The sequence below is a fragment of the Protopterus annectens genome, chromosome 4.part1, assembly GCF_019279795.1.
Source record: "Protopterus annectens isolate FY-2018-M chromosome 4.part1, PAN1.0, whole genome shotgun sequence".
Taxonomy (NCBI): domain Eukaryota; kingdom Metazoa; phylum Chordata; order Ceratodontiformes; family Protopteridae; genus Protopterus; species Protopterus annectens.
Window position 1 is genome coordinate 668,789,626 of NC_056734.1, and position 26,552 is coordinate 668,816,177.

The following is a 26,552-nucleotide window of genomic DNA, read 5'->3' on the forward strand; positions in this document are numbered from 1 at the left end:
TACTTTATTCATCTTAATTCTTCAGCTATGTTTACTCTGTGAAGAAGTTTGTTGATTATGAATATAATGTATTGTTGGTGGTTCTGCTTCCTATGAAACATTTTAAATAATTGACTTCTTCTAAAAACATAATAAACTACTCTAATAAAGATTTCTCAAAACAAAACTCTTCTTTATTCCCAACATTGAAATGTCTATTTCTTAATTTGCTTTGGTATCCCTAATCAAACCACCTTGCTACCCATTCAAACTAAGCTTAATTAATTAGCTATATTTCAAAACAAGCAACTCCAGGTGTATTCATGAAGAAATACAAATAAAATGGATCAAGACAATGTAAATTAGTATATTATCTCATAAACCTTGAATCGTACTTGAGTTATCAATAATATTCATTATAGCACACTAATATTTATTTTTAACCCACTAACCTTTTTTAATAAATTAAGAAGAAGGGAAAGAAACACTAAAAAAGGAATTTGTATAAAACAATGAAACCTGCACCAGAGAAGAGCATAACAGAAACACACCAACATGGCAAAAAAACTCTCAGATGAATGCAAAAATCATTGCTAATAGAATATAACATTAAGCACTTTCATTCCCTTATTTTTTAGAACTTCATTAGAACAAAGTGGAAAATGAAACCAGAGTTAAAATGGCCACTGTCATCTCATCATATGACATAATCATACACCAATGCACTGTACGAACATGTACAAAAATGCATGGATCTCGCCATATCTAATAGAACCAAGATGCTCTCCTCCAAAAAAGGGAAGCCAATCTGGGGGTCTCCTGCCAAAAATAAACTTTACAACAGAAGGAGGAAACTGATGCGGAATAAGGTGAAGTCCCAAGACTGGAAAAACTCCCTTATCAGCCTCAGAAAAAATTGAGATCCCGCATCAAATCCTCTAAAGCTAGCTATGAAAACAGATTTGCAGCAGATAGTAAAGACAGCCACAAGGCCTTCTGTAGTTATGTAAAGAATCTCCATGGCAATACCCAGATTTGCTCTGAGCTACTGCACAATGGTACCTCCTATACCGAGCCAACAGATATCGCATATATATCGGCCAACAGATTCAGAGCCAACTTTACCACTCTCTCCCCAGCAAAGGGCCAATCACAATACCAGTAGATTCCCAGGCACCCAGTATTACTGCTGTACAGGTTAAAACAGCACTGTCCAAGGAAAAGAATACAGCTTCTATGGGACCTGACAATATCCCCAGCTGTGTTCTACATGGACTACAGAGTGAACTGGCACCTCACCTGTGTACCCTGTTCAATCACAGCCTCACTTCAGCCTTTGTCCCTACTGAATAGTGCACTGCTACAGTCATCCCTCTCCACAAAAGAGGAGCCACTACAAACCCTGGGAACTATTGCCCCATTAGCCTGATGAGTCTGATATGCAAAGCTATGGAAGGCATCATCATGGACGGAATAAACAAGGATATAGGGAATCTCCAAACTCTGGATCCCACACAGTTTGGTTTTGTGAATGATAGATCATGCCTGCTCAAACTGGTTGACTTCTTTGAGTCAGTCACCAGAGCTGTGGATGAAGGCAAGGTGATTCATACAGCCTACCTTAATCTGGCCAAAGCCTTTGATACCATTCCCCACTCAGGAATAATAGAAAAACTCACTAAGCTAGGCCTCAACCCCTATATCACTAGGTGGGTTGCAAACTGGCTTACAGATAGAGCCCACAGTGTGAAAGTAGCTGACTCCAAGTCAGACTGCTGACCACTCACAAGTGGAGTCCCACAGGGTTCGGTCCTTGGTCCTCTCCTATTTGGTATCTACTTCTCTGAAGTCCAGGCCAACATGAAGGGACTCTGGCTGACAAATTTTGCAGACAACTGCAAGTTGGGAGCTATTACTAACTCCCCAAGTGATGTTGACATCCTACAGAAAGGCCTCACCAAGACCAACGACTGGTGTCAGAACCATGGCCTTAAGCTTAATGCCAAAAAATGTGTCATCATCGCCCTTTGGGAAAAACTCGGTTCCCATGAATTACCACATCGATGCTAGTCCACTGAACACAGAAGGCATTATAAGAGATCTGGGAACATAGGTTGACAGCAACCTCTCTTTTGACCACCACATTGTCACTGTGGTCAGAAAGACCTTCTATGTGGCAAATCTCATTACTAAGGGTTTTGCATCCAGGAAGAAAGAGGTCATTGTCTCCCTCTACTCTTCCCTCATTAGGCCAATCATCGAGTACAGTGCCCCATTTGGCATGTACCTCACAAGACACCTGCAACAACTAGAGAGGCTGCAAAAGTACCTCACAAAGAGGATCCTAGGCCTTAAACTTGTCCTGTATGGACAGACTCCAAAAACTCCAACTATTCTCTGTCTCATATCACCTACTTAGAGGCAATCCCTGCTTGACTTACAAAGCTATGTCTGAACCAGCGCTGTTAGAAATGCCGCATCTAAAGAAATCCCAATCTCTCCACACCACATGCTCCAGAGACCTCAAACTCATTACCACAATCAACAGAACAAGCTGGAGGGACAGGTTCATAACCTAGAGACTGCCCATGCTATGGAATAGACTTCCCATACATGTCAAACAGAGCACCTCACTGGCCCTCTTCAAGAGAAATCTTGATGAGTGGATGGGAAATAGAAAATTCACCCCACAGATCACTCCAGTGGCTCTCCTCGACAGAGGCACAAGGAACTAAGGTCGGGTGGCACAATGCCAGGCTAATCCTATAGGCTAGGCTTGTAAAGGCTCCAGGGCCATTAGCCTAGTACACATCTATGAACCTATGAACCTACAGATGTGCCCTAACCCAAAGCTAAGACTAAGAAAAAGTTCCAAATATATATATGTATATGTATATGTATATATATATATATATATATATATATATATATATATATATATATATATATATCATTATCTCATTCCTCCTGTTCTCAGAGTGATCAGAAGACAATGTCATGTGTTGTGCAACAAACCAATGAAATTACATTATAGCAGCTTACATGAGTTACTGTCCCACATAGAGGAAAAATGGACTAGCTAACAGGGTAAACATCAATTTGTGGTTTGCGGGCCCTACTACAAGTGCTTGCTTAATAGTAGCTCATGACACACTTACCTCCTGCCACTTGGTCAAAAAAGCAAGTGTTCTAACTCCCACTAACCGGATCTCCTGTAACTGCTTAGTCCTCCCAGCACCCAACCCTATAAAACTTTATAACTCTACCAGAGCTATAAAGCTTTCCCTAAAACTCCCATCTACTTCCTAACCAGACCCACATTTCCTTATCCTAAAACTTCAACAACCTCCGATATAAACCTAAATTCTCCTATCACTCATGCACTCACTTTAAAACTCCTATCCCACTCTCTAAACGTAAGACTCCCCTCTTTCTCCCTGAACCTAAATCCCCTTCCTTTTCGATGCCCTAATTTACACTCCCACCATCACACTTCCACCCTATGCCTGTCATACTTACCCCACTTAAACATGAATAATGTGCTCGAGTAATGTGTGCCAGCCACTTGCCCAAATTCAAATTGGAGTCTGAAGGCAAGTGACAACCTACACGAGCTACAAGACACTCAAGTCCCTGGCTTCAAGACAGCGGTCTTTGAGCACTTGGAACTCAAGCATTCTAAGGAGAACCATTGTCTTCATATTAATTATTGCTCCCTTTTGCAATTCTGAAAAGTGGCTTCTTTAAAGTACACCTTAATTGCATTTTATGACCTTTGGCTTTTCTCTCCTCCAACCCTTGCATGATTTCATTTTATGCAAGCCATTTAGTCCTTTCCTAAGAAGCTGCAGCAAGTTAAATTCTACATTCCAAACAAACTTCTTGTCTTTTCTTATCATTTTTCATTCCATGGAAGAGGAAACATACACTGTGGATTAAACAAAGTTCAGAAACAATGACGGCACAAGTCTCAAATAAGAAAGGAAAAACGACATCATATCTTAAAGTCGGTTTCTTTATCCTGGCAATCCCCTTGTACCACACTAACACCCCAGTTGCACAACCAAAGAGAAAACTGAAAAGCTCAAAAACTTTGAATCACTTACAACACACTAACAGAAAATGCACCTGCAGTGATTTTACATAGGAAACAGCAACTAACAAGTTGAAGTTTATAGAACAGTAATGAACAAGTTGCAACCACCTCCATGTTCTATTCAGCCACGGGTATGGAAGCCAGATTATCTATCTATCTATCTATCTATCTATCTATCTATCTATCTATCTATCTATCTATCTATCTATCTATCTATCTATCTATCTATCTATCTATCTATCTATACTCTATCTATCTATATTTGTCTAGCAGTGAGTGCAGAAGATTAAGGGCCCAAACTGATACCAAGCTGCTTCCCCTTTCCCATAGTACAGGGCTTGATTTTTTTCCCCTTAATTTGTTTACCATGCAGCTCTGAACAAGCCACTTCATCAGACAGAATTCCTGGGTTGTCATTGAAAAGGAACTCTTGTCTCCAGTGGACTTACCCAGTTAACAAATGCATAAAAATAAAATCAGTCATATTCAGTAAAGCCTACATGGTCCATAGGAACTGTTCAACAAGCTATAAAGCAACCTTGTAGACTCAGTGTTGTATTTCCCTGCAAATTCCAAAACCTATTAGAATACAGCCACAGAAAGGAGTCTATACAGAAGGAATGTTAGGGGCTGCTGTTGCTTTAACTTATGTGTATGTGCAATAGGGTAAAGTCTATGCTGCTGCTGTTGCTGCTAATAGATCAAGGCCAAGAAGGAGAAGAGTTGTCAGACCCTGGGTAACTTATCAGTCTACATAATATGGAAAGTGTATAGTGCCACAAGGGGGATAGAGACATGCTACAGGAACTCTGCAACCTCTGTCATCCTTAACTCAGAGCCAGGACAAACTGAGGGGAATCCATACCATTCGAAAAAAAGATATGTGTAGCACTTAGAATTTAATTACAGGTACCTTTCAGAGACTAACAGGGGACATGGTGGGGGTGTCATGGGCATCAGCTTCCAGGATTCTCCATCAATTCCTGAATGCTATGCTCCAACATGCCAATGACCACATATATTTTGCCTGTACAATGGAGGATAGCACCAGAAATTTGGAGGGATTCTACCCTGTAGCATACTACCCTGCAGTATTGCGTGCCATAGATTGTACACATGTAGAAATTAAGGCACCACCTGGGGAACAAGGAAGCCTCTACATAAATAGAGGGCATCCACTCTATTAACTGCCAAGTCATGTGTAATGCAAGGGAATCATCTTGAAAGTGTGTGCTGGCAACCCAAGCAGTTACCATGACTCACATATCTGGCACACCTCCCCAACTGTATCAGATGTTCACTATGGGGGATATCCTATAGGGTCATTTGCAGGGGGTGAAGATTAACCATGGCTGATGTCACCTATCAGAAATGCACACACACCCACTGAAGAATGCCATAATGAGGCACACTCTCAAACCAGAAATATCATAGAGCATGTGCTTGGGCTACTGAAGCCACTATTCCAGTGCCTAGATACATCTGGAGGAGCCATACAGTACAATCCATGTACATGTACTGAAATATTCACTATGTGTGCTATGCTACACAACATCATCCTGAGAAAACAGCTTGAGCAGGATCAACAAGGGGAAGAGGCACACATCCCACCACCAATGGCAAGGTCGCCATAGCCAAACACAGGTGAGGAATCAGAGAGGTAACCAGCTGCTGCTGTGGGTGCAGGCAGATGTAGGTGTGCTCAATATGCCTTTGCATTAGCTAAGAGACAATGCATAACACAATCACTCACCAACTAAGGGGCTAAAACCTTCCTCCTATACACATACGCATAGTAACATTGCTGCCAGGCAATGCTCACAGCCTTTACATACCTATGTTATGCTTGTGTACTGCTAGCATCAGACAGAGTCAGCCCTGAACTAGAACTGTTACAACAGCTAGATTTACAAGGTAAGTTTTGAACTTGGAGTATATTGAGTAATAATATGAATGAATGTCATATGCTTGCATGTTGTTACTTGGTAGTGTAAACAAGTAAAATGTGGGTGATTTGTACAGAAATTACTTTAACATGTGACAGCAGAGACTTATGTGGCTTATGTGTCCATTATCAAGTAGTAGGCCTCAGGCATCAAAGATTCACATTGTCATATTTCTCAAAAGTACTGATGGTCACCGAATGTCCTCAGTTTAGCACCATACTTTTGTACTTCAAAATCATTAAAGAGAGAAGTTAGAAAGTAATGAGACAAATTGCAGTTTCAGACTTTAAAACCGTCTAAGATCATTAACAATGCTGATGTAAAATATGTTTGATGATGTCAACTGTCTAACTTTCTAAGACCAATATTAGTCAAAGGTACAATTACCAATTCAACATCACAAATACAGATATACTAAGCACTAAGTCAGCTATGCACCCTGTGAATCAGACACAAATATGTATCCCTGAATTCAAAGGCTAGAAAACAGGGATATGATGCAGTTATCATCACTTGCACAGGGTGTTGTGTGGGGGGTAGGAAACTTAGGTTGATACAAAAGGTTGGTGAGGGTGTGTGAGTAAGAAAGAGAAGCAGGCAGACATTTGGATAAAGTAACAAATGGCCAGTGAGACAAAATGAGCTTTAAGCTTCACAGCTGAGACATGTACCTGTTGTGTGTGTGTCTGTATAGGTCCTCTAGGTGAAACTGGTGTGTGAGTGTCTGCATGAACACAGCCAAGCTCTATGCTAGCTCTACATCTTGGTATGTTGGACAGGTGTGAGCCGTGCATGGTAGAGATGGCAGTTCATCATTGTCATTCCCAACCATGAGAATTGGCTTTGCCAGGAGTTATGCAGGCATATCCACACCCATGGTCAGATGCACTGCTGCTACCTCAATGTGACTGAAGTCTACTGAATGAGTTCCCCTCACAAGGACACCCAGACCACGACCCTATGGCCAGCAATGTCTGGGTGTGGACACCTCAACCCCTGATGAAGCAGTGGAAGTACTGCTAGTATGAGAGTGTGATCAGGCACAGCCACATTAGCTAAGAGCAGATGATATGGCTGACCTACTGCCAAGAGGATGTCATCCTCTTCCCAGCAGACATTCCATTACAGACACTGCCCATTCTCTCTCATCCACTGAATCGGCAAGACTGCGGAGGGAGGCATGCATGTCAGTCTGTGCCACATCTACAACCTTAAGCATTTCTCTGGAGGACCTATGGGAACATACCTGCGCCTCTATCATAGCCCTAAACATACACTGAATGGCATGAGAAGACACACCTGGATCATGTGGTGGATAAAAAGCAGACATCTGCGCATCCCTAACAGCCCTCTTGTGTGGCACCTCACCCACACTTTGGCTATGGCCACAGTCAACAGGCACTGAAACCACAGCAACCACATGTCCCTGATCAAGTGTCTCACCCTCCACCTGTCCAAAATCTGAGGTTTCACTGGAATGTGTAGACATAGCCCTGCTGGCTATGTCCAGTGTAATTACAGGGAATGGCTGAATGTCAACCTCCGTGTTAGATTCATCCTTTGTACCTTCCTGACTGTGCCTCTGTTTAGCCACCGTCATCATCATCAGAGTCTGCTGATACTCTGACATCAGGTGGTAGGTGCCCCACACTTCCACTGTCAGGATCACCTGTGATAATAAATAACAAAATAAGAAATGCAAACTCCACAAAGCAGACACGCAGGGAGAAAAAGCAGTGTAATTTTATAAAAGGTCCACAAAGCTTTCAGGTGATGACCCTTCTTCACTATGTGTCCACCAAAAAGCTTTGTGGACTTAACATTACACTGCCTTTTCTCCCTGCATGTCAGCTTCATGGAGTTTGCATTTCTTATTATGTTTTTTATCTCCAAGTGTGGTTTACCATAGTGCTGGTTTGGTTTGTTTTAATAATAAAGAACAAGCACAGGAAAAAATGAATATCTACACTACTATAGTCCAATATATGTTAACAAACTAACAGTGGTGCCACTATTACAGATAGTACAGCAATACACACAATAGCCCTGACACCAATATCACAAACTAAATATTTCTTTGAACTGCTCATCAGTACTGACATAAAAATGTTTGGATTACCATGTGCAGATGATGGTATGCTCACTATGCTGGATGGCCCCGGAAGAAGTTAAGCAAAAGGTAAGGACAGTATCATCACAATTAACAATAACACAGGGGGTAAAATGTTTTGCCCTTTATATGTCCATTAACTATACTTTCAACAAGAACTTGGATGACAATTCCAACCTAAGCCCATGTGTAATCAATCAGAATGTGTTGTTAACTATAGCAATCTACAATCCCCCCACAACCAATGTCTTGTTAAACAGAGCTAGCGTATTGCTGTAAATATTTTATTATACAAGAGTATTTAACAATTGAGATACATAAGCCTACATGGAAGCTCTTCCTGAAGCATACTTGCTGTTCCTGAAAGAGTAGCACAAATGTCAAAGGCATGCTGTTCTGCACTTTCCTGTGAGCTGCCTGGATCCCTGACAGTGGGCAGGAATGCTTCATTTGCTGTTAGTGGTGGCTCTGCAGCAGGTCCCCCCATACCCATCTGATCACAGGCCACTGCAGCTGCTTTCCTCCTTGCAGATGAGATCATATCAGTGGCCCTCTGGCACCCGTGATCATATGTCCTGCTGTGACCTCTCACTGCATTTTCATCTGCAACCATCTGCTGCCAATTTTGCATTCTGCCTGACATATCTCCATGTCCCCTCTCAAGCAGAAAAGCACCATGTCACCTAAAAATCTTCCACAATGACTTGATTCTCAGGGTCACTGAAGAGGGTTTTCGGGATTGAGACACATGGCTCCTATAATCCTAGCTGACCTAGAACACAACAGAAGGATAACACACATAAGTATCACATAACTAAAAAATTCCTGTTTCCAGATAAGAATGAAAAGGCAAAATTTCACTATTACCCACTGGAGAAACATAAAACAGCCTAGATATTTGAAATATGAACAACACAAATTGTGTGGTTGTAACATATTACATTCACACACAAAGTAAGGCTGGGTGCGGGGGTGTGCCTAGGATGCTGACTGATCAGAAGCAGATTTTCACTGTTCTGCTACATTTTTTTCTTTTTCTGACAGGAAATTATATTTATAAAATATCCTAAATGATCTTTTAAGCAGATCTAACTATTTTAAGCTGTTCTGGAAGGATATTATCAAAATAATTTTTTATAATTCATTTTCCTATAAAATTTTCATCTGGAAAATTTCTTCACTCATAAACCTGTCATGAGTTACACAAGACAAATAATTAATTCCTAAAACACCCTAGTGTAAATAACCAATCAGGTTGAAGGCAGTATAATAAGATATGACAATGATTATTCTGCATCCATGATGTCTAAGAGGAAATGCTTTTTACCTTTGATAAAGGAACTCAAGAAGAGATAGATTAAAGTGCACTTGCTTTTCTCTTCCAAACTTAAAATATTTTGAAACCAAATCCTTTGAAGAACTGGACACTGCCACAACTTTCCTGAAAACTAATAATATACTAGAACAAATAGAAGACATGGATTGGAATAATAGCTCTTTGAAAAGACAAGCTGAAAGAAATGGATGGAAAATTAGACAAAAGAAAAAGAAATTAAAAGAAAAATGACTTTCAAATTAGTTTGCTATTACCATTTAATCTTATTTTACAAGTTAAAATATAATTTTCTTTTTCCTTGTAATAAACGTTTTTCTCTCTAGTCTGGAAAGGCAAAGGGGAAATTTGGATGAATTCTTCATTAAGGTAATTAAGTTTTTATTACTACTTTAATCTGATATTTAAATTCATCAACTAACCTTTAACTTGTCATAAATCTTACATACATATTCTTTTTGGTCAAGTGAACATAATTGTATTACTCTCTCTACTTTTATTGTATTTTTATTCCCCACTTATTTCTCTTTCATATCAAAGTTATTGTGTCAATTAAAATATAATAATCATACAGTGAATCAGTTACATAGTTAAACTTGTTCTCATTACTTAATATTTAATATTTAAAAATTTATTTTGCAGTTTTGAGGGTTATCTTAGTTATTATGTTTCACTGCCTTGGGGCAGGGGTAGTTTATAATTAGTTGTCCCTGTCACTGATGTTTGAGTTATTAGGTTTAGTTTAGATTAATGATAATACTATAGATATGTCCTTTTTTAGGACTATAGATGCTAGTATGCCTGATCTCTTGGCCTGTTTGTGCATTTTGGGCACCCTTGTGTATTTATTGGGAGACTGGAGGTAAGGGATAATTTTAATGGTTGATGATGTTTCTTTTTCTATATATATTTTGTTTGTCATTGCTTCTATCTGTTTGGTTTCTTTATCTTTTTGTTTGATCATTTGTGCTAGCTGTTTCCCTTAGACTAAGTGATATGGTATTATAGCTGAGAGAAGAGTGGAGTGTGTATGTGTTCATATGAAGCAAGGTGGAACATGGTGGGAAATAACACTTTGTGGAATTTAATAGCCATGAGTATGGCTTCACTATACTTGAATATACTAGCTTGAGCACTTGCCTGAAAGAATTGATGCTTATCTGGATGGGTTGAAATAGAGCATTTGCCTGGTGGGACTGAGGCTTGTTTGTTCCTTCTTTTTTCTTCTTTTCTTTTTCTTTCTCTCTCTCTTCTCTGGACTGACTTGATTTGGTGAGATTTTCCCGCTGAGGCTGCAAGCATTTCTTTGTATGCAATGTGGTGATGAGATTGAGTATGCGGTCTCAGCTGTCACTCAAGGGAAGTGGGCAGTCCAAGTCTAAATGTTTAAAGTGACAAATGTGTCTAATACTTGTATCCTTCAGGTTTTTAATGGATTAAATGTATTTGGGGAGAAAATCATTGGTAATGTGGTATTTCGTTTTTAGACAGAGTCAGGTCAAGCACATTCCTAATTTGTGTAGTACCTGCTTTTGTAATTACATATGGCAAATGTAGCACTATGTATTACATGGGCACAGTGAACTGCATTTGAAGAAATCACCACAGTCTGTCTCTGAGCAAAAAGCATTTTTATTAAGCATAATAGAAATGGAGTATCCATTTTCATGACATCTTAATTTACTGTCTCACAAAAAAGTATTTATATTGAACAATCCCTCATATAAATCAGGTGCCTGATCTAAATAGATGTGCATTTGTGCTAGACTAGCTTCAGATAGCAAATTATTTGCATTAATTTGGGGAGTATCAGTATAAATTAATATTCCTGAAATGTTTTCTCATCAGTTTAAATGTACCTTTGTGGACTACTCACTCCCCTAAGTGAAATTTAAGAACATTGCATTTGAAACAACTGCTTTTGTTTGTACTTTTCTTTTTCACACAGATATTTTTACTGGATTTTTCTTTTGATGTGAATTTCAGTGTGCTGTGGTCTGTCAAACTGAGATGGTGGTGGGGGACAGGATATTGTACAGCTGACCCATGATAATGGTGATATGTGCTGAGATACATGTGTGATGCAGTGCATTGCCTGTATCATCTTTCACAGATCTACCACTACTGCTGTGGAGACTAGAAGCTGGCCAGTTTCAGGTACAAATTATGCTCTTGTGGCATGCCGGGATACATTTCTTCTTGCATGGACTCTGCTTCATTGGAGGACACTTCTTTCTTTTGTGTGAACTACTCTGACGGTGAATGTATTAATTTGGGGGCAACACACTAGTGTGGGTGTTGGTGCTGCAGACTCACATTTCATTGGTTCTCTGATGCATTTAGGGGTTGAGCTGCCTCCTGTGCAGAGTCAGGATGTCCTCCCTCCCTCAGGTGTTGGTGCTGCTGCCTTGCACTGCTTCGGTCTCTGGTTCAGTCCAGGCTTAACGTCTCCTATTGTGGAGTCTGTATGTCTTCCCAATCCATAGATGAGTTCTCACTGGGTCTGTGGTGTTGGCTGGTATGATAATCCTATAAACTGTTCATAGGAGGGAAATGGTGTTTATATGCATGTGCGTGTGTGTGTGTGTGTGTGTGTGTGTGTGTGTGTGTGTGTGTGTGTGTGTGTGTGTGTGTGTGTGTGTATGTATATATATATATATATATGTGTGTGTGTGTGTGTGTATGTGTGTGTGTTTATATATATATATATATATATATATATATATATATATATATATATGTGTGTGTGTGTGTGTGTGTGTGTGTGTATACCCAGCAATGGTCGGGACTGTTTGGCATATGCCATACAAGACTGGCTATTTGCTTTGCGATCACTAGTTCCTTGTATGCATTCCTGCTCTTTCCGACCTAAGTAGGATTAAGTGTACCAGAAAGTAAGTTAAATTAATTAAATAACAGACAACTATGTCCTGCTTAAAAATCATTTAGGATATTAAAAAGTCCAAAATGAATATGCTTGACTCAATGGTCATCATTTTCATAAAATAGTAGAAATGAATGAAGAACAAGTACCAAATCACCTAAAAAGACCCGCTTGGATCACAGTAGCTCGAGCAGGGCAGGCAGTGTAAACAACCACCTTCACCAAAGGCAGTGTTGGACACTTGGACACTAAAAAAATAAATAGTAGTATACTGAAATAAATAATAATAACAATAAATCACGATCTGTGAACACAGGTTTAATGCAAATGCAACAGGTTTAGCTTTTCATCTACCAAGGTAGACTTCTTCAGAACCAATGGTTACATTCAAGTGCATATTTATTATTATTTAATTTGGAAAAAAAAAAAATAATTAATAAATCAATCAATGTTTTTTTTTTTTTGTTTAAAAAAGCTATTCATATTCATACATTCAATATACACTTATTATGAAAAAATTATTAATATAAATCTTTTAAAAAAAAATGTACTGTATAAATAAAATAAAAAAAAAATAAAAATAGTTTATATTCAACTAAACTAAATGCTAAAAAAAAACGAGCAAATGAAAAAAAAATAATATTGTTTCCCACACAAAAGCTAACAAAGTTCTAAAATGAAGGAAAGATATCATACTCATACTTGTATAATGTACATAATACATAATATAGTTCAATAAATACTATAATGTACAATAAATAACATTAATAACATTGAAGAATAACAACAATGCTACAACTACTAATAATAATGTGTATTCACCCCCAATTCTAGAAAAGAAAAGTTTTATACTTATACCTGGCCAAAGACCTGGCCAAGAGTAGCATCACATTTTATCTGCCATTTTGACTCCAAACATGACAGTCCTACCCTTCCCCCCCCCATGATCACTCCAATAATCTTGAAAATAAAATCTTGAAAATATCCCTTCTCACTAATCACTTTTGATGTTGCTGCTTACTTAGCACATTTCTTCATATTACCTTTATATTTTTTATATATTGTCATATAGGCTTTCATTCCTTTTTTCCGTCGCCTCCTAAATCAGTTGACAATGCAGGTGGGACAGAAGCCAAATAAACCACCCCTTTTTGGTGTTGCCTGTTTCCATTCCATTTTTTGTGCTATTGTGGGCCAGTTTAGTAATCCCAGTTTAGTAATCCTGTTGACATTAATATACTGACAATACTTTTTACTTTATGTTAGATCGGTATGTTCTCCTTTATTCTTTCTTCTTCATCTTTCCTTCTTCAATTCCACCTTCTACAATTTTGAATTTAAATACTAAGGTTTTTCAACTACAGTAAGGTAGCCATCTCGTCCGTGCAGCCATGATCAATGTCTTCTTTTCAAAGATCTAATCAACCTCCTCAACTAAATTTTAAACATAATCACAATAGGTACACACACATTTCACACACTTTTCTACCTTTTCTCATTACAACTACTTCTTCCTAAATAAGATATTTAATCCCCATGTTCTCTTCATATCCCTTAACATAATTGGTAACATTCACAGGGTATAGTACCTCCACAAACCCATCTCAGCAACTAATCCCCAAAACCCTCAACGATTCCCCATTAACCATAACATAGAACAACACAAATGTCATGTCATACACATTTGCAAAATTAATAATGTTTAAAAACTGTACAAAATTTAATAAATAATACCGTAAATAATCATTGAAAACATGGATTTCCTTGGATAATTGGACTTGCTAATGAATGTGTTAAATGATCAAGTCCAAATATGGTCTCCCTATAGAAGTGTTATTAATAAGTAAATGGAAGAAAATCTGCTAAAATGAATAAATACTATATGAAAAATGATATCTTCCAATGATCCCTCCCAAGGAATGTCAAAAGAAACCCTTCAAAAAAATGTTGTTAGAAAAACAATGTTGTTGAATATTCACTGAGTTGGACAAATGTTTCCTCCCATTCAAACATGACAAGATTTCTCATGAGGAGGTAGGGTGCCCCAACCTCAATTTTGTTTTAAAGTATTCTCCTGGAATTTTATATATTATATTGAGAGAGAACAAGTTTCATCATAAAGAGAGAGAGATATTTTTTTAGCATCAAGAAAGCAGTTTTGTTTTCTCAAACTGTTCTAAGAAATTCCCAGTCCTATATAGTGTTAGGAATAAAACAAATCCTGAACATCTACATCTATTGGGAGACCATGTTTAACAAATCCAAATACTGGGTTGTTAAATCCCTGTTTTAACTTTGTTAAATGAGGATTTTTATGTTTTTACATATATGTTGAATTGGTTGTTGGATTTTTTTTTTTGAATGTTTGGATTTTAATAGGGATACTTATTTTGGTTTTTTTGGTTTTTTGCATTTTTGTGAATTTTAGGGATACCAACAATTTAATAATAATTCAGGTATCATTAAGTGATAAATCACATAACTGGGTGCTTCCTCAATAATCTCTTCTAAATTATCCAATATATATGAATTCTTTTATTGGATAAATTCCTCAATAACTAAATCTATTCTATGAGTATCTTGTATTGATCTTGATATAGGTTGAAACACAATAATTATAAACCTGTTCAAGATCTCCTTCCCTATCCTTCATTATTCATCCTTGTCCTTGTACCATCTCAAAACTTCCTTTGTCCCAATCATGGATTAGCACCTGTGTGAGATTGGGTCCCTGTATTGCTACCATAATGTCATACCATATCTACCATATATCCGTTATTACTATACATACCTGCCCATTAGTGTTCACCTGCCCATTAGTAACCGGTATATATGCACTTTTTCTAACCAATTTTTGGGGGTTGTTTCTTTTTATATATGCACTTGTATTACAGTGTTTTTGCTGGTACAGTATCATTTAGTCACATGAATGATAACATCAAATACATTGAATTTGGATGTAGGAATGTATTTCAAAAAAAAAGAGAAATTATAAAAAATTCTAAAATTATACACAACAAATTAAAATATTAAAACCTGAATAATATATTTACTGTTTATACACAACTTGCTAGCCCCACATCAATATGTTCTATCTTGTCAACTTTATCTCATGTAACTTGTCATCAAACAATGAAAGCTGTCCAATGGTCCGTGGTGTCATACTACCATTCAAGAAACTATCTCCTATCTTCCTTGATTGCTTGATCCTCCCTCCCCTCCTTCCTTCCTCTTTTCTATTCTCTTCTTCTATATATATTCCTCTAATTGATTAATCACCTCCTTCCTTCTATTCTGGGTTCTCCTCTTCTTCAAATTCTAACCCAACAAATTGTTCTTCTTATAAATCTCGATCTAATTTTAATTTCTATTTGTTGTATTTCAATTGTATATTCAGCTTGCTTTTGGCTTCTCTGACTTGTTAAATCTTTGTTTGTAAAAGTTCTTTAGCTGAAGATCCTGGGTTGTGATTTAGCTTATTGTTCATGTTTCAACAACAATTTCCCAATCTTTTCATATTTTATTGATCATGAAAGTTTTATCAAAACCAAAGCCAAAACAAACAAATAAATTCAGGAAAACAAGAAATTTCATCATTACTACACGATAGATTAATAATTTCATCAAAACCTTTAACAATTTAAAAAATTACAAATTTCACAATACACAATTTCATATTTTTTAATTATGTTTAAATTCTTTTTGTTTTCTAAATTTTTTTATTTAATTACCCAATAGATAAAAATTCACATTAACTAGATTTATTCATATGTTTATTTAGTTGTTATTCATGATCATTTAATCATTTTAAAAAACAACATAAATAATCTTAATTTAATGTTATGCAGTAACATATTATTAATTTATTTGTAATAAATGTCATTAATACTAGTTAAAATGGCTCTTTATGGTTTTAACTTATTGTCGGTGTTTAAATTTTAATCTTAACATTAATGGCCAGCCTTGTGTCATCTGTTGCAGAATGCTTTCATTGTCCTGATTGTAAAATACCGTTGTCCCATATTCACCTCATTCTTCCCTGCTTCCGTTGAGGAGGAAAATTGAGTAAATTCTCTATCATTCAAAGCAAATCATCAAAAGTTGTCCTTTGAGTTCAAATTCAAAATGCAAGTCGCGTGTCTGCCAAGTTGTCAAAACTGAACTGATTCCGTTAAGTTCGCTGTTACCAACACACTTCAAATGTCAACAGTTGTTATATCCGTCCATGGTCCACCACCAATCAGTCCAATTAAGGAAACATATGTACACTAGTGTCCACTTCAATATTCAAGGGGTTAATATGTGGGGGTTTGTTAGATGCAGCAACCAGCTGCAATAATTGGTTGACATTTGGCCAGTGTAGTAACCCAAACCCATAGTTCGAGGAAAACATCCATACACACATGTTGTAGCATCAACTGTACTAATTGATTTAGTAAGCATTCACCTAAAAATCTTGCTTAAATCATATATTTCTCTGTTTTGTATTGCATTACATACATGACGTTTTGTTTGACAATGATATTAATGAAATGATAGGAAAGTCTTTAATGAGATAAAGACACATGCATATGGTAGCATCAATTATGCAAGATGATTTAAGAAACTTTTAGCTAAAAATATTGATCTAACTATACATTTCCATATCCTGTCAGTATTTTTATATACAGTGCTTTCTGTTTGACAACAATATCCAGAAATGTAAAGAAAACCTTTAATAGATTTTGTACATACTCCCTGTTCTACTTATATTGTAAAACCTGCATTAGAAAATTGGTAATGGCTTAATCTTATATATTGCTCCCAAGTTTCATATAGGTCAAATAGTAATTCAAAATAGTACTTTCTACAATTGCAATTTTGATAGACTAGTTTTATATACTTGTTCATGAATGGAACCAATATTTTATGTGAAAAGGGATGCTAAGGTCATAGATCTAAGCACTGAAGTAGACACTCAAGGTTCAAGGATAATAGATTCACAAAACTAAAGTAGTTTCATGTCAATGCTACAGTGATAGGTGATTTGACTTGAGGCTGGCAGATAGCCACTCTTCCACATCTATTATTATTGCTAGTTGCTAATTGTTTAATGAAGTTAATTTCTGTCATTTTTGGTACTTGAACATCACAGCTTTATAATTTCCTTTCAACTCAATATTTATTTATTTATTTATTTATTTATTTACAGTTTGTTTACCAGGAAAGTCCATTGGGCCAAAAAGAGTCCATTTTCAATGGAGGCCTGGGGGAAAAAGCTCCTTATACATTTATACAATTGGAAATTAACAAGTAAACATGAGTTTTTACATAGTTTCAAGGAAATAACAGAATGCAAGAAAGCTGAAAAACATATAATAAACAGTAAATCATAGATAAACAAAAATCATTGAGTAACATTGCCCTATCAGAGCATTTAAAGGCAGTATCAACAATAACAAGTTGTTTAAGCACAGTATAAAACATCTGAGGTCTTTGCTTCCCAAACTGTATTTAAGAATTATAAAGTAACAAAGTATACTGAGTTACAAGTCTTACAAATATATAAGTATGCATGAAATAATACGGAATGAATAACATAAGAAAGAGAAAGGTAGATAAGAACAGAGAAGATGAAGTATTAGAATAAACTGAGAGGATGAGAGAGTAGGGAAATAGAGGTAAAATAGAGGGAAGTCAAGTTGTCTGAGAGCAAGAGCATTCCCAGTCAGAAGACAGGTGGGAATGGAGCAAGGCCTTAAAGGTGGAGTGGTTGTTGGTGGTACAAATGTGTGGAGGAGGGGAATTCCAAAGTCATGCTAGGGAGAAGGATAATAGAAATTTACCTGGAGTGCGTGTGAGTTTGTACACTTCTAGCAGGTTCTGATTGTTGGACTTGAGTAGTCTATCAGGCTGATACATTTTGAGAGTAGAGGTGAGGGATGGGTAGAGAGAGTGTTTGATATGAGTTTGTGTGCATTAGATAGTTGGATGTAGGAGAGATAGTTAGGCAGTTCTAGCCAGTTCAAGGTGTAGAGGGTGTCGCAATGGTGAGAGGAGGATTTGGATCTGGTAGCAAACTTAGAGATTTTGCTGTAGCAGGAAGGTAATTTTGTCTTTAGTGAAGATTGAAGATTATTAAGGAGAGGGACTCCATACAGGAGGTAGGTGGTAGAGAGGATATGCTTGGTTGACAGAGTAAGATAATGACTGTAACAATAAAGCATACCTAGTTTTTGGTGGCTTTTCTTAATATTAGTTAGCAGGTGGATATCAAATTTTAATTGTTCATCAATAAAGACTCCTAGGGGGATGATTTTGATAGAAGCCTTGTTTTGGCTAGTTATGGAGAAAGAGTTATTGTCTATTTTGATACATTTAGAGGGGGCAAATATGATTTTTGATTAAAAGTGCTAGGTGATTATTTAGCATCCAATGCTCGGTAGAACAGAAAATTTTTTGAGTTAATTCCATGAGTTTAGGGAGGGATTTGGCAGAGCAGATGATCATGGAGTCATCCGTGTATTAGACAAGTTTAGTGTTTGTGATACACTGATGGAAGTCATTTATAAAAATGTTAAATAGTAATGGACCTAATATAGAACCCTGAGGTACACCTGTCAGAGTGTTAAGGAAGGAGGAAGTGCAGTTTTTCCACTTGTTGCCTATCAGAGAGGTTACTGGAAAACCAGTTAATAGAGAAGGTTGATAGATTGAGATGAGAGAGTTTGGACAAGAGATGATTGTGTGAAACAGTATCAAACGACTTAGATAAGTCAAGAAGGAGGATAGATACAATATTACCAGAGTAGCTTGCATGGTTGACAGTTTCTAGAAAGGATAGCAGGGCAGTAGTCGTGCTGGGTCCAGGTCTAAATCCATGTTGGGTGGAGGTTGGCAGCTGGTTATCTAAGAGGTAGGGTAGGAGTTGCAGGTGAATACATTTTTCAAGAAGTTTAGAGATGGGGATAAGATGGCTATTGATCGGAAACTAGAGATATCTGTGTTGTTGCCCCCATTGTGAAGAGGAATAATAAAGGCATTTTTCCATAGTAGGTGTACATGTGATTCTTGAATTGAATGATTTATTAGGATAGAGATGGGAAAAGCTATACCATCAGTAGCTAGTTTAAGAAAGTTAGATGGAAGGTCATCAGAGGCATTTGAGCTTGGTTTCAGTTTTTGTAGGAGTTTTTTATGATGGAGATAGAAATAGGATTAGTAGTAAAAGGGGGGAATTGCATAGTTTTGGTGCTTGAGAAGGTTAAGTTGGGGGGTGGAGGGCTGAAGTTGGAACATTATTTGGAAAAGATGAGGTGAGTTTGGCTATTGAGTCTGTGAAGAAGGAGTTGAATTGGCTAGCCAAGGCAAGATCAGGGGTGTTGGGATCAGGGCAGGATCTGTCTTTTTTACCAGGCTAGAGGAGGGTAGAGATACTATTCCAGAACTTTTTGGGGTTTGTTTTGTGGTTGTTTTGTATTATGGAATAGTGGATTTCTGGTCAGAAGCAATTTGTTTTTTGACTTTATTACAAAGTTACTTATATTGGGTCAGGGAGATGGGAGTTTTATATTTCTGGTATTGTTTCCATGATTTATCTTGGAGATGCATGAGGGTTTTAGTTTCCTTGGTTATCCAAGGGACAGTATTTCATTTAACTCTTTTAGTTCTAGGGGGAGCAAAGCTATTTAACAGGTTGATGAATGTAGTATTAAAGTAAGTAGCAGCATTGTCCAGAGGGAGGGTTTTTAGGGGGGTCCAGTTAGTGTGTTTTAGTGAGTCAGAGAAGATTTGAGGGTTGAAGTTTTTCAGTGATCGAGTAGAGATGTAGTTATGACATAGCTGAAGGGGGAGGCTGAATGATGAGTGAAAGCAGGAAAATGATCACTAAGGGAGTCAGGTAAGGTACCACTATTAGAGATTATGTGAGGGTGAGAAACCAGGATCTAGTCCAGAATGTTACTGGAACAGTTATTGTTAGAGGGTCTAGTAGGTGAGTTGATTAGTTGGCTCAAATGATATAGGTTAATATTCTGGGAGGTTGTGGAAGATTGTATAGTAGTCCAGTTAATATTAACATTGCTTAGGATTATAGTTTCATTGTTTATGTTAGATGAACCAGGACAGAACATCCTCTAGACTGGGGATATTGTCATCTGGCAGGATATATAGGGCAGCTAAGCATATGTTTTTGTGGCTATTAATCTTTAGGAGGGCTAGGGTTAGCTTGGCAGTAGTGAATTCGGGTATAGGCTTAGTATAGGGTGTCAATGATAGGGGAAGAAAAGAGAAGTGCTACTCCTCCACCTTTCTTATGGGTTCTGTCATTTCTTATAATACTATAGTTGGGAGGAGTGTTTTCAGAGTTCTTTATATGAGGTTATAGCCATGTTTCGGAGATAGAGAGAATGTCAGGGTGATTGTGGAGAAGCCAGGCATGAAAGTTAGGTAACTTGTTGCATAAAATTTGAGCATTCAATGTAGCAAAGAGGAGAGATTTACGGAATGAGAGAGGCAATTGTAAGGGTGAGTTAGTAAGCTGATTAGCTGTGGGTCCAGGGTTGGGATGTATGTCACCAGAGAGAAGAGTAGAGATAAGTTGGAGGACATGGGAGAAAAGGAGTTTAGAATGCTTAGTGTAACAGTTGAGGTTATGGAGGTAAGTAAGTTTTGGATAGTGAGGAGGGGGGACAGAGTTTCTGTTGTCAGGAATATATTTTCGGATGAAAAGAAGACTGTCATTGTAATTGTACAGATTGGGAGAAATATAGGTTGAGGGGAATGTTACATGTTTGGGGTATGTAGAGGCTGTGTGGAAAGAGGGGGAGGGAGATATATTAGGGAGAGTGGAGAGATAGTGAAGGCAATAGAGGAAGACAGGAAGTAATATTAAGGGTAGAGTTAGTGTAGGCCTGATTAACATAATAGTTTATGGGTGTCTATTAACTATGGGGAAGGGTGGAAAAAATTGGTATGGATTGATAATGGAATAGTTGGCTTGTGGTGCTGGGTAGAATGAATGAAGTAGTAAGGGGAATTGGAGACAAGAAGTAGAGAGGGAAGGTTATCAGTATGGGTAGGTAAGGGAGAGGAAGATGAATTATTGGGTGGTGACAGTAGTGATTAGATAATTTTGGAGTGGGAGTGGTTATGGGGATATAAGTGTAGATGTGCTGGGGTGGGTGGGAATTGGGGGGGCAGAGTAGGGGCACAGAGTGAGCCCGAAGGGTGAATGGAGCATGTAGAGCCGAGGATGAGGAAATGGGGGCACCCAAAAAAAAAATCAGCGATTCAGGCAATATCAATAACAAGGAGCTGCTGACAAGCGCAGAGGTAAGGGTATCACTGGTGTTATACTGTAGCCCAAAACTCTGGGGAAAACTACTTATTATCAAAAACTGAAAAAAGAACAAATTACTTTGAAAGGAACACTGAAAGTGCTAGGGCTGCTAAGTAAGAGAGTTATTGGTAAGGAGAGTGGGTATATGCTGCCATCTATTGGTGAAATACTATGAATAAATGTACACTTTCAAGAAGCAGGCAAGGGAGGTAGCAAAATGGGAGTGGAAGTTTGAGAATTAAAGACTTCTGTAAGGCTGTTAGCATGCACGCTGCAGATCACCTCTACAAATACCTTAACAGATTAAAACACAATTACAAGATAAAGACACATACACATTGATGGCCTTGAGATAGATAGTTCTTTTAACATGCTGATGGAGCCAAGGGGTATGGCAGTCCCAGGAGGTCTTCCTTAGGGGGCTTTGGTAGCTTGGGTATATTACAGTAGGATGGGAGACACCTGAGGTGAAAAAATAGACCTGTGCAAGCTGTAAAGAATAGATAGAAACAGTTAGGATTAAAAGGGAGAAAAAAGTTAAGTATAAAGATAAACAATAAAACTAATAGGACAGGGGAACAGAAGAGCATACAGTATGTAATGGTGGAAATAGCAAAGTTGGGAAGGAGATTTTGAAGAAGAATAAGGTTGAGATTTGGAAGAAAAATAAATGAGGGACAAAAGTAATAGATGGAAAGCAGTACTGTCAGTAAACTATTGATACAATTGTTTGTTTAGTACACATATAAAAATAGCAGTATGATAAGTTGCAACACAGGTAACTAACACATGTTATGAGCCTGGAATGCTTGAGTCAGGTTACAACCTACAACTAGGCACCTGAGTAATCAATGTCTGCAATTTCAGAGATAAATGAAATAAAACACACAGTCAAACTGAATGACTATTGAGAACAGTTTGTATAGTTTTACCTATATCCTTGAAGAAATGGGAAATTCAATCAAATGACTTTACAGAACTTTAAAAGATTAAGATAAAATAGAAAAACTGTTTATATTGTTATCATTGTGTGATGTTTCTTAACTGCTCTTTTTTAATGATCATGTTTTTAAGGTAGCAGAGGGGTTTTCATCTTACTTTTGTTGATTGATGGCAATGTTTGGATGGACTATCTGATCTAGGAGTATTAGACTCCATGAGGGGAATGAAGGTTAAGAGAATTTTATGTTTAGTTTTTTGCAAAGCATTTTGCCTTTTATTGGTGTTACTATCACTAAGAATAAAAATATAGTTATCAATTTCATGATTGCTGAATTCATATATTTTATTAAGCAGTTTAGGATTTCTGGAAGTAATCTATTGCTAATGATATTCTACTGGTACTTTGATGACACCATTCTTACATTTAGCTCATCTATTATATGACTTACTTAAAGTGTATCTCTATTAATATTAATGGTTTAAATAATGGATGCTAGAGGGGAAGTTTAAACAAATTTCTAAAATTATTTAATTCACAGATTATTTTTTTACAAGAAACACATTTGTTAAAAGAAGACATTGACAGACTTAGTACTAAATTGTATACTGATTTATCTAGTTCTCATTATAATCAGAAAAAAGAGGAGTAGCTATCCTGTGGAGAAACATTATGCATCCTCCTGATATTCTAAGTACATACAATGATGATAAAGGAATGTTTTGTTCAGTAACACTAGAAATCAAATAGAAATTATACACTTTCATTAACATATAGTGAATCCCTGGCATAGGAGTTAAAACTGTTAAACATCAATTAGATCAGATTATTCAAATCTCAAAAGGTAGCATTATATTAACAGGAGATTTTAATTGTATAGTAAAGTATGAATATTCTAATATTATCAGAAAGTGTAGGACACCTGCCTCAGCAAAAGCATTAATAGAATTTATCAATCTATTCCTTATAAAAGACTTTAATGAATTTTCTGAAACAGTATCTCTCTTTTTTACTCACTTTCGACATAGGCATGGAACATAAGCAAGAATAGATAGAGTGTATGTTTCAAATGATTTAACTTCTAGACTAGGGAAGGTGAAAGTAGTCTCACGTTCAATTTCTAACCATAATTCCATAACTTTTGAGATACTACTAAATTTTCCTAACAATATCCACATTAGAAGAATTTCTATTTATATAACTAACTTGAAGGATTTCAAAGATTTCTTTAATAAAGAAATACAAACATTTATTGAAATTAATTATATAGAAGATATATCAGAAATTCATTTATGAGATGCTTTAAAAGCATATTTATATGGTAAAGTTCTAAACTGGTATGCCTTAAAGAAAAAAAAAAAACAATGGGACAAGGAACTGCCATATTTACAAGACAAAATTGACAATTTAAAGTTAGATTAACTAAAGGAAAATGAACATCATAACTTGGAAAATGTAATTAATGCTCTAAATGAGAAATATTTAGAAGTTTTAAATCATAAAATGAGGATTAATTTGGAAAAGATTAAAATAATCAACTATTCTATAAATCCTAAGTCCATGCATAAGTTAGCTACTAGAACAAAAATGCTCATTAAATCCAATCATATCAAAGAACTATAGTCACAGATGTAGAGGGCATGCTAACATTATTCAGGACACACTTTAGCAAAATTAATCAACATAATCCAACAATGGATCCACAAGAAGTAATTAAATCTTTCATTAAAAATATATGAAAAGCAAATTAACTGAAGATCAGAAGTCAATTGATTGGCCTGTTTTAATGTCTGAACTTAAAGCACAAATTAATAAATTAAAACTTAATAAGGCACCTGATAATGATGGTATAATGCCCAAACTTTATAAACTAATGCCTTATGATGCTTTACGCATTCTATCCAAAGTATTTTCAATATCTAACAAGGATTCCACCATCTCAGAAGTACACTCTTGTATCACCGGTCTTAAAAGTGGACAACGTTCCTGCAGTTTGTACTTCCTATAGGCCAATCTCTTTATTAAATATTGACTATAAAATATTTATGGCTATTTATGCTAGTAGAGTACGGCAAGTTTTACCATTTTTGATTAACATTGCTCAAACTGGATTCATAATAAATAGGAATTCCTATGATAACATTAAAATAGTATTATCTACAATAGATTATGCTAACAACATAAAAGACAATTCAACACATAAGATTAGACATTAATAGTGCTTTTAACTCAGTCAACTGGAAATATCTTTCACTAGTTTTAGAGGAATGTAATTTCCCAGATAATTTTTTACCACTCATCAATCTCCTCTATGAAAATTATTTTGCTTACATAAAATTGGTTCATAAATGTCAGAATCAGTTATGATTTCTAAAGGAACTAAACAGGGTTATATTGTGTCACCATTGCTTTTTACTGTAATTATGAATCATTTGCAAATTATATTAGGTCAACTCCAGACATAAAAGGCATGCAGATAAAGAAAATTTTAATTTTCAAAGTCCAGCTGTTTACAGATGATATTCTATTGACTTTGAATGATAATAATCACTTTCTCATTGCTGTTTTTAATGCAGTAGAAATATTTCAAAAGAAATCTGGTCTCAGTTTTAATGAAAACAAAACAAAAATTCTATTAATTCAGGTATAGGGAATACATTTCTAAATATTTTGTAAAAGACAAAATAAAAATAACTATCTAGGGATAACCATAACAGATAATATCAACAATATAATAACTCTGAACTATAATAATAGTTTAACTATCATAAAAAATTGTAGCAGTAAGTGGAACAAGTTTTTGTTTGCTATGGAGGAAAGACTCTCTTTAATTAAAATGATTATTTTACCAAAACTTTTATATATAATACAATCTCTATCTCTTCTCCCCCTAAAAGATTATAAAAGGGTTTAACTCTTTAATTATGAGATTTTTTTGGTATCCTAACACACCTAGGTTAGCTTTAAACTATCACTTAAGTGATTGGCCTTCCGGTGGCATTGGTCTTCCTGATATAGAAATATATTCTGTATCATCAATCATTAAAACAATATCCCTCTGTTTGAAAAAGGATTATAAGGCTAAATGGAAAGAGACACGAAACAATTTTGTTAAAATCTAATAACCCAACACATTAAAATCAACACATAATATCAAATAATAATCTTCACTGGTTGTTAAAATATTACCTTTCAGATAGTAAAAATCAATTAACCAACTCTTTCTATATCACCATGATAATGATCACCTTTAGAAATGTTATATATAGAAACCCAGAATATAATACATGGACTTTTTACTGTTCCCTTTAGAATTTGCTCAAAATAATATGTGTACATCTACTTTATCATCTATGATTACAATTAAAGGGAAAATTTGATATACTGGTTTCAGCTGATGGACAGTGTAAAACCACAAACAGTAGATTATATAATAAATAAATTTGATTTGAGTAAAAAATGTGCTTAAACATACAGAATTGTAAACAAGTTATTGAACATAAGATAAATTTATTGCAATCAACAGTGAGAAAATCTGTACTAAAACTTATTGATCTTTTAATTTTTCTGATACAACAGAGTATATTGGGAAAAGGACTTCTTTCTAAACTATATAAAGTAGTTAAAAAATACAACAACATATTACAAAGAAAGCTATTGGGAATATTTCAGACTCATGAATAATAAATATCCAAGTGAAAATGATAAACAATTAATGCTAATATTGAAACAAACTGCCTCCTTATTAAAATGGAAATTATTTTCCTGGAAATTCACTAACACAATTTTCATCACACCTCACAAAGTTAAAAAAATATATAAAATGAGAGTAGATTGTTGGAGATGTAAGTTAATGGCAATGTATGTGAGTTGATTGTGTTTTACTTAAACTATTCTGGGATAATATCAGTCATTTTTACAGGCTCTATTCAACGATAAATTTAT